Source organism: Schistocerca serialis, chromosome 9 (genome assembly GCF_023864345.2).
Source record: "Schistocerca serialis cubense isolate TAMUIC-IGC-003099 chromosome 9, iqSchSeri2.2, whole genome shotgun sequence".
Lineage (NCBI taxonomy): Eukaryota > Metazoa > Arthropoda > Insecta > Orthoptera > Acrididae > Schistocerca > Schistocerca serialis.
Genome location: NC_064646.1, coordinates 47,384,801 through 47,395,468, shown reverse-complemented (window position 1 = coordinate 47,395,468; position 10,668 = coordinate 47,384,801). Strand labels below are relative to the sequence as shown.

At 42.9% G+C, this 10,668-nt stretch overlaps 1 non-coding gene across 1 annotated transcript; it reads right to left on the bottom strand.

Moving 5' to 3' along the window:
• Nucleotides 1–735: 735 nt before the first annotated feature.
• Nucleotides 736–810, bottom strand: Trnas-cga (transfer RNA serine (anticodon CGA)). Its single transcript has one exon. It is a non-coding gene; the product is annotated as a tRNA-Ser (tRNA).
• Between the last annotated feature and the right edge of the window lie 9,858 nt (nucleotides 811–10,668).

Here is a 10,668-nt window from a genome sequence, read left to right as displayed (position 1 = left end):
CTGTGCGCAAAGGGCTGCATGATGCACTACTTCACTCCCGACGTCCATGACGAAGTCCATCTTTGCAAGCGCGACACTATGCAGCGCAGTACAGACGGGCCCAACAACATGCCGAAAGGACCTCTTAGGATTGGCGTCACGTTGTGTTCACCGATGAGTGTCGCATATGCCTTCAACCAGACAATCGTCGGAGACGTCTTTGGAGGCAACCCGGTCAGGCTGAACGCTTTAGACGCACTGTCCAGCGAGTGCAGCAAGGTGGAGGTTACCTGCTGTTTTGGGTGGCATTATGTGGGGCCGACGTACTCCGCTGGTGGTCATGGAAGGCGCCGTAACGGCTGTACGATACGTGAGTGGCATCCTCCGACCGATAGTGCAACCACATCGGCAGCATATTGGCGAGGCATTCGTCTTCGTGGACCACAATTCGCGCCCCCATCGTGCACATCTTGTGATTGCCTTCCTTCAGGATAACGACATCGCTCGACTAGAGTGGCCAGCATATTCTCCAGACATGAACCCTATCGAACATGTCTGGGATAGATTGAAAAGGGCTGTTTATGGACGACGTGACCCACCAACCACTCTGAGGGATCTACACCAAATCGCGGTTTAGGAGTGAGACAATCTGGTCCGACAGTGTCTTGATAAACTTCTAGATACTATCCAGAATGAAATTTTCACTCTGCAGCGGAGTGTGCGCTGATATGAAACTTCCTGGCAGATTAAAACTGTGTGCCCGACCGAGACTCGAACTCGGGACCTTTGCCTTTCGCGGGCAAGCGCTCTACCAACTGAGCTACCGAAGCACGACTCACACCCGGTACTCACAGCTTTACTTCTGCCAGTATCTCGTCTCCTACCTTCCAAACATTACAGAAGCTCTCCTGCGAACCTTGCAGAACTAGCACTCCTGAAAGAAAGGATATAGCGGAGACATGACTTAGCCACAGCCTGGGGGATGTTTCCAGAATGAGATTTCCACTCTGCAGCGGAGTGTGCGCTGATATGAAACTTCCTGGCAGATTAAAACTGTGATACTATGCCACGACGAATACAGGCATGCATCAATGTAAGAGTAAGTGCTACTGGGTAATAGAGGTACCGGTGTGTAGAGCAATCTGGTCCACCACCTCTGAAGGTCTTGCTGTATGGTGGTACAACATGCAATTTGTGGTTTTTATGACAATAAAAAGGGCGGAAATGATGTTTATGTTGATCTCTATTCCGATCTTCTGTGCAGGTTCCGGAACTCTCCGAACCGAGGTGATGAAAAATTTTTTGTTGTTGTGTGTATTTCCAATATATTGTTTTCTTTTTCACCTTAAATATTCTGTGTAGTACCTCACTATATGTAGATTCCAAATATTAAGTGGTAAGTTTTAATCGTTAACCACGGTTTGGTGGAAACTGAATTCATCTTTGAGTGGCTGCTTTACACCCCCCCCTCTCACCCCCCCCCCCCCCTCCCACACCTATGGTATGCTGCCCGAGGTGTCGCCTTAGAATGTCAGTATTGGCTCATAAGCAAAAATGTTTGACGATCACCGGTCTACACTGATAGACGTAGTCCACTTAGTGGCGCTGTACAAACGTGCACGAAACATCGTGTCGTGTGGCTTGTGACGTGTTACCAATTTCAATGTATTCGCATTCATATTGGAATTTTGATGTACATTCATAAGGTGGTTTGCCTTTGCATTCGTTTGAACTTACATTAAGGGTTACATTGCACAGGCATTACGTGTAAGGCTTTTGTGTGATAGACAGTTTTCAGCAGACAACACAGGTCGAAACCGGTTCGCCGGCCAGTGTGGTCGAGCGGTTCTAGACGCTTCAGCTTGGAACCGCGTGACCGCTACGGTAGCTGGTTCGAATCCTACCTCGGGCATGGATTGTGTGATGTGCTTAGGTTAGTCGCGTTTCAGTAGTTGTAAGTTCTAGGGGACTCATGACCTCAGATGTTAAGTCCCATAGTGCTCAGAGCCATTCGAAACTGGTTCAATTATCAGAGATCTTCGGACAGTGGGGCTACGTGACTGTGGACCATTGTGTTCAACACAAGCTTAATGTTACAGATTGTTAATCACAGTAGGTGACAGAGGATAAAGATATTTGACGTTGCACAAATGGCTCAAATGGCTCTGAGCACTATGGGACTTAACATCTGTGGTCATCAGTCCCCTAGAACTTAGAACTACTTAAACCTAACTAACCTAAGGACATCACACACATCAATGCCCGAGGCAGGATTCGAACCTGCGATCGTAGCGGTCTCGCGGTTCCAAACTGATGCGCCTAGAACCCCACGGCCCCACCGGCCGGCGTCCTTTGACAAATGGAACCTATAACATTCAATTTTCTACACTTGGAGGTTGTGTCGTAAGTGTTTAACAGTTTTATGCACGTTGTCAAAATTCAGTTGCATTGCTTCCAAGAAACCATACCCACTGTTGCTATGCTTTGCTTGAGCTAGCCTTCTGCTATCGTCAGTGAAATGGATAGATTGCGTTATCCTTGCGTCATATTCACTTTCTGCCGATAAATTTCAAGGCATAAAATGTCCAAATGTGTACATCACTTTGCATGAGCACTTGTAATTAGGCAAGAATGGAGGCGGACTTCTTTTTCGTTATCTTTTGATCGCTTGTTTGAGTGTGCACGCTAAGCAGCTTCACTAATAATACTAATTATTTACGTCAAACACTTAGAAGTCGCATTACGCTTTAAATCGTACATAAAAGATTAAAATATTCACAACATTAAATTTTAAACCGAATCCCACGATGTCTTGATCATAAATCGAAACCGGTAACGGTAGCTATTGGTGTGACACGAGGAAGAAAAAATTAACTTAAAAATTCGTTTAGAAGGCTGATGCTTTGTTATTGTAAGGCTGGAAGCCTGTCTCTGTTCGTATGCGTGTACTCTGAGGTGGCAAAACTCGTGGGACGGGGATTTATGTACTTGTACAGACGGCGGTAGTATCGCGTGCACAAGGCATAGTAGGGCAGTGCGTAGGCGGAGCTGTCGTTTGTACTCAGGTTATTCAAGAGAAAAGGTTTCCGGCATGAGTGTGCCGCACGACGGATAATTAACAGACCTTGAATGCGGAATGATAATGGCACATTCCATTTCGTAAATCGTTAGGGAACCGGACATTCCGAGATCCTCTTTGTTCACATGAATTGTTGAGTGCTATTGACGAGGGATTTCAGATCGATTCCGTATTTCTGGATTTCCAGAAGGCTTTTGAGACTGTGCCACACAAGCGGCTCGTATTGAAATTGTGTGCTTATGGAATATCGTCTCAGTTATGTGACTGGATTTATGATTTCCTGTCAGAGAGGTCAGAGTTCGTAGTAATTGACGGAAAGTCATCGTGTAAAACAGATGTGATTTCTGGCGTTCCCCAAGGTAGTGTTATAGGCCCTTTGCTGTTCCTTATCTACGAGTATATAAACGATTCTGGAGACAATCTGAGCAGCCGTTTTCTGTTGTTTGCAGATGACGCTGTCGTTTATCGGCTAATAAAGTCATCAGAAGATCAAAACAAATTCGAAAACGATTTAGAAAGAATATCTCAATCGTGGGAAAAGTGGCAGTTTACCCTAAATAACGAAACGTGTGAGGTCATCCACATGAGTGGTAAAATTAACGCTTTAAACTTCGGTTACACGATAAATCAGTCTGATCTAAAAGCCTTAAATTCAACTAAATACCTAGGTATTACAATTACGAATAACTTAAATTGGAAGGAACACAGAAAATGTTGTGGGGAAGGCTAAACAAAGACTGCGTTTTGTTGGCAGGACACTTAGAAAACGTAAGAGACCTACTAAGGACACTGCCTACACTACGCTTGTCCGTCCTCTTTTAGAAAACTGCTGCGCGGTGAGCGATCCTTACCAGACAGAACTGACGGAGTATATCGAATAAGTTCAAATAAATGCAGCACGTTTTGTATTATCGCGAAATATGGGAGAGAGAGTCACAGAAATGATACAAGGTTTGGGCTGGACTTCATTAAAAGAAAGGGGTTTTTCGTTGCGACGGAATCTTCTCTCTAAATTCCAAACACCAACTTTCTCCTCTGAATGCGAAAATATTTTGTTGACACCGACCTAAATAGGGAGGAACGATCACCACGATAAAATAATGAAAATAAGATCTCGTACGGAAACATAGAGGTGTTCATTCTTTTCGCGCGCTATACGAGATTGGAATAATAGAGAATTGTGAAGATGGTACGATGAACCCTCGGCCAGGCACTTACGGGGCTCCGGAAAGGCTCAAAATCATGAAAAGTTCAATTTTTACTTTTTTGCGTTTTCTGAATCTGCAGACTATTACCTTTTAATAGATATATAATTTATTCAATTCCGAAGACTACAACTATTTTTAAATTTTTTTTGAAATGTGTTCTACATGGGCGTGACCCACTGTGGCGCTGTTAAACTGCTGTCAAATGGTGTTATTATTAACGTCCGTATTCATCAGGTACATTTTAGTGATGTGAGATAAAGTATGTGTTGTGGCTAACCTGTGATGGTTCAATATATATCGCTGGTGTGATTGTCGATTGTTTCATGTTTATTTACTCTGTCGTTATCTCGAAAATATTCGTAATTAATTCCGTTTCTTGAGTCTCTGTTTTGTTGAAGTATAATAATGAGTAAAAGTAAAGTTATTAGAAATCCTCTGAAGGCTTTTAAGAAAAGGAGAAATGTTGGAAAGCCAAAGGTATGTGTTATTACTGTAAACAATAAAGACGATAACCAAGTGAATGAACCTAACCTCTCAAGTACACCTGCCCATAGCAGTCAAAGTGGGAAAGAAAATACTTCACAGAAGAAGCTTGGTTCAATGAGTGAAAACTATGAATGTTTTTTGGGCGAATCGGATGTGTATGAAATATTTGATATGTCGGTTCTCAAAGGAATTTTTTCAAACTGTGTAAGATGTATTCATTGTAGTGAAGTTGGTCTGGAACTCTCCATAATAAAGCACGTAGGACTTGCTAGTGAAATACAACTGAAATGTGATAGGTGTTCATACATGACCACCTTTTGGAACAGTGTTGCAGTAACTGCAACTGAAGAAAATGGTAGCAAAATCTACGAACACAACAACGAGCGATGCTTGCTTTAGACAAGGAACGCCTTCGGGCTGCAGACAGGGCTGTAAAGAGTCTAGAAATACAAGCAAGAGTAAACAGGAGGAGGAACAAGAGGAAGCTGGAGGAGGAGTTTGCAGAGGATGAAGATAATCCATCCTATGGACCTGGAATGCACTAAAAAGTTAATCCAATCTTTGTCGCTCGATTCCCAAAACTTTTATTTTCTCATACTAATTACATGTTTTCTAAGGATCTTCCAAACATATTTGTTTCAAACTTTCAGTAAATGTTACACAGTACCTTCTGCATAATTTAACACAGCCTTTTTCCAAAAAACTGTATATTTTTGAATATATAAATAAAAAATTGCAAAAAAATGTCGTGAATTTTCATTACAATTGAAAAAAATCATCTTTAATAACTGAACTAAAATTTTGTAAAATCTCTGTGTTAAGTTGTAGCCCATATTCCAATAAATAATCTGTAATAAGTTCAACTTCCTACCTCAAATACTTTGTGAGGAAAGATGTAATTTATAAGCGTTATTTTAACATTGCAAGTATAGGGCGTTCCGGAGCCCCTTAAATGTTAGTTGCAGAGTATCCATGTAGATGTAGATGTAGATGTTAAGAATGTGCCGAAAATACGAAATTTCAGGCATTACCTCTCAAAACAGCCAATGCAGTTAAGGACCGGGTGCAGCGGCGTTTGCGTAGAGTTGCCAGTGCTAACAGATAAGCAGCACTGCTAGAAATAACCGCAGAAATCAATGTGGGGCGTACGATCAACGCATCCGTTAGGAGAGTGTGGCGAAATCTGGCGTTAATTGGCTATCAGCACGACATCGCGTGCAGCGTCTGTCCTGGGCTCGTCACCACATCGGTTGGTCCCTCGACGTTTGGAAAACCGTGGCTTCGTCAGATGAGTCCCGATCTCACTCGGTAAGAGCTGATGGTAGGGTGTGAGAGTGTCAGACACCCGACGGAGCTATGGACCCAAGTTGTCTGTGTAAGCTGATAGTGGCTCCATAACGTTGTGGGCCGTATTTATATGGAATGGACTGCGTACTCTGGTTCAACCGAAACGATTGTCGACTGGAAATGGTTATGTCTTGCTACTTGTAGACCATTTGCAGCTGTTGCTGGATTTCAGGTTCCCAAACAACGATGGAATTTTTGCGGATGGTAGTGACCCACGTCACTGGGAAACAGCTGTTCGAGATTGGTTTGGAGGACATTCTGGAAAATTCGAGCGACTGATTCCACCAACCAGATCGCCCGATATGGATCCCATCGAACATTTGTGAGGCATAACGGAGAGGTCAGTTCACGCACAAAATCTTTCGCAATTATGAACGGCTGTAGAGGCAGCACGGCTCAAAATGTCTGCAGGAGACTTCCAACGACTCGTTGAGACCATGCCAAATTGCTCCACTACGTCGGGCGAATGGGAGTCCGGCACGGTATAGGGAGGTATTCCACGACTTTTGTCGCGTCGGTGCAGTCAGTCTACACGCTGCCTTTGCTTCTCCGCCTATTTCTGGCAACCGTAGCTGTACCGCACGAGACGAGTCGCCCGCCCGCCACGTGCGGCCTTCAGCAACCGGAGCTGTGCGCATGGTCGGCGCCCGCTGCCTTCAGCCTGGTCCAGACGCCTAATGAGACGCCGGCCTCCCTATCCGCGTTTTTAACAAGTCAAACGGCCCGTAAACAGGGCTCGTTAAAGCTGATACACTCGCCTGAACAAATAGGCCTCGTTAGACGTCGGGTCCGCCGAGGTCCTCAGCGCCTTCCTGGGATGTCCCGTGTCCCCCTTGCTCCAGTTCTGCAATCTCACGTCTTGAGTTCGACACTCGTGGCGGCGCAGCGGCTTTAAGCGCTCCTTCCCGCAACGTCGATCAGATTCTACATCTGCACACTCAGCAAACCAGTGTTTAGTGGGTGGCTGAGGGTAGTGCGTTCCAGTTTTAACGATTTTGTATCTTCGTCGAATTTCGTTTGTCTGATTTTAACAAACGCATGAAAAACATCGTCTTTCTTCAGAAGATTCCCATTTACGTTACCTGGGAACCTCTGTTACACTTTCGAATTCGTTGTACTGTCCTATTGCGATCCTAACAGCGCGTATCTGAGTTCTGACAATGTGTATTGCCTTGATAAGGAATCCTAACTTTGAAACAATTCTTTACATTTGGTCGCGCTGACGTCATGTATGCAAGTTCCTTTACACACGCACCGCACTTCTCCAGGACCATTCCAACAAATCTGTCATTTATTCGTCTTCCCTACTGCTGATTTAAGGGCACCACACCCTGCCTATATAACCCATGTTAATTTAGTCAAGTATTTGACCCATTTCTGAAAAAACTATTTTATGCAGGACCTTAATATTTTTACTGTATGTTACACGATGCTAATAGAGTCAACTGTACTAAAATCTACTTTATCCATTTCACACTTTTTAAGAAATAATTTTTTAAATTTATTAACAAAAAATATTAAGTTTTTTCTGCTGAAAATATTTTTTTGCGAACTTCCTAATGGGGGAATATTAATGAATGTAGTACCAGAGGTAGCTTTTCATGTTATGCACAGTCTCTGAAAATTTCATTCATTTATCTATGATAGTTTCTGATATAACGGAGCATATGTACTGAAAATTTTAGTTTGAGGGAAATTGACTTTAAAGAAAAAACTTTTGAAATTTGTTACTTGCAGTTAATTGAAACTGTCCTGCTGCATATGATGGCCCTTCTTTGGTCTCTAGCAGGTCTTCCAGCTTCCTTTTCACCTTCTTGGATGTTTGTCTTGCTTTCTTGCCCATATTAGATGCAGACCTGTCTGCATCGGCCATCCCCATTTTATCGCATTGTTGCAGCCCAGTGATCATATTTTCACCAGGATTAATTCCCAGCTTTTTCAGTACCCAACACTTTCCAATATTACCACAACTTAATCTAATAACAACATCATGAACTCCTAGTTTCATTGTATGCATGCCTACAAATACAGTTTTAGGAAGGCGGTTCCAAATTATGCTGTTGAAACATTCATAGGTTTAATTGCTGTAATGATACCAGCGGGAAGAGAATGCTGGTGACAATAAGATTCTCCAGTTGCCTAAGCCGAATTGTATTTGCACCACGAATTTTCTCCTGATGGACACAATCCATGACGTGGTTTATCATCAGTAGAGGACTTACGGAAGAATATGGCCCAAACATCTCTCTTCATTGCCTCCAGATTTTCTTTATTTCTCCTATCTACCTGCCCATAGTATACCTGCAAGTTTTCTATTTCAGTTTTAGCTAACCGACCCTTTCCGGTCAACAAATTTCAATCTTCTAATTTTTTTCCTCTCATATCAACAATTAGTTTTCTCAGCCTTGTTCCCAAAAGTTTTTGAACTCATTCTATTTTGCTAATAATGGCATCTACATTTGGCTTAGAGTTCACCACATTGTTGTATGCCTTATGTCACCATCGCCCAAATATTTGATGTACCGTTAGCTTCTTGTTTCTATGGAGCGATGAAATATTTGTTGTACTCCATCAACTTCCGTACCACCACTTGTTCCTCTAAAATTAGTCACACAGTTGTGTTCTTTATGTTAATTGAGTTAACAACATTTGCAGTACATATACATTATCTCCACATCTAACACTTTTACCGGTGTCTACACTCGTGGCAGTCACTACTCCATTCAGAGAAGTATGTCCTCTTTTCTGTCAACTTCCATCAAGTGCAGCTGCAATATCCGAACATCCATCATTTATTTCCACTGCTTCCCAAGCAGCCAGTTTCATGCTTTCCTTACTGACCTCACATACAGCTTTCTCTACTACTGCAGTCAGTTTTTCAAATTTATTTGGTGGTTGATTTAAGTTCATCACGGAACAAAATGTTCTCCCTCCAGCCATGCCCTTGCCAAAGGATCGTAAGGCATAAACTAATCTAGTATAGATTTCATAAGGGCCATTAGCATCTGGTTTCGAAGAACTCATAAATGAAATCACAGCTGAGCATTTAGTGCAAATTAAATCCAAAGCAATTGCTAGGTCTTTTCTCCCACTGGCACTCTCACAAATTTTCACACTCTGTGACTCACCACTCTGTCTACATTGTACAAATTTAGAAATTACATCTGACAATATTCTCAAATTTATAATAATGTTACTGCATCCCTTGTCACTTACAGTAAAGCCGTTGCAACTCTCTTGAAATGATGAGAGCTTCTTTGATGATGCACTTGTTGAAGAATTATGATTAGAAACATCGTTACCAGGTGACATAAACTCTTGTACAGAAAGCTTTCTAAACTTGTTTCCTCTAAACTGTCGTTTCTTGAAAATGCCTTTACGTTTCGTCACCTTCAATAAACACAACAAAACACACGGAAACAAGCACTCCAAACGTAAGTATAACAACTATTCGCAATCACACTTGAACAAAACTAACCGCGTGTTTGAAAGCGTGTTGTTTACAAACAGCAGAAACAAAAGAATACCCACCGTTGCATTCCAAGGATAGCCAACATACTAGGGAGTAAAAAAAATCCCTAACGTGCAATTCACGGGATATAAATATCTAAAATATATGCGGAAAAGTGAGTGACAGAAAAGTGGGCGTCGCACATAAACACACGTGGTAGGAAAATGCTCTTTAAATAATCGAAAAAAATCTTCAGCAAAATCCTTTTCAGAGTGCTTAAATAAAACCTTAATCTATCGCAAGATGATAATAACCGAAAATCGATTTTTTCGACCTGAACCACGGTGTGGTCGCCTTAACGTGATCGCCTTATTTCGCATCTCTTCGTACGAGGGCTATGCGGAAAGTAAGATCTGATTGGTCGCGAAAAGGAAAACAGTGAAAGTAAAAAATGTTTTATATACAACAGTTAGCTATGCCTTTCATCTGCCTGTCTACGTAGTCGCCCCTCCGACCTAGACATGTGTCGTAGTGCTGTACCAACTTTCCTGTATCCTCGTCATAGGAGGAAGCTGGCTGTGCTTTCCGCCGCTTCTCTACGCTGGTCTGCAGTTCGTCGTCTGTGTCACAATGTCTTCATAGCCAGCGGTTCATGTGAGTGTAGATGGACATAAGAAGGGGCAAGTCCGGCTGTATGGTGAGTGACGAAACGCTTCCCATTGAAAACGCTGCAGGGGAGTCCTCGTTGCCCTAGTGTGTGGCGGCCGAGAAAGAAACGCATGACAGGTACGTTATGTGGGGTTACGTGAAATCAGGCGAAATCTCGCGGCAGGTAACCATACTTGACGGGAGGCACTACTGTTCTAGGCACCTTTACGCGCTTACTGTGTGCTCAGAGATGAAAAGAGCGACGTGACACGATCGACAGGCAAACTAGAGACACTGCGCAACACACCTGTGAAGAGCTTCACCGCATTTTCACTGTCGTTTCCATTTCGCAACCTATGGGACATTACTTTCCGAATAACCCTGGTGGTATTACCCTAAATACTGAAGCGAGGTGACGTGCTCCAGATCTTCGCGTCTACCTTTGTAATCTGTCACTGTTGGCTTCTTCT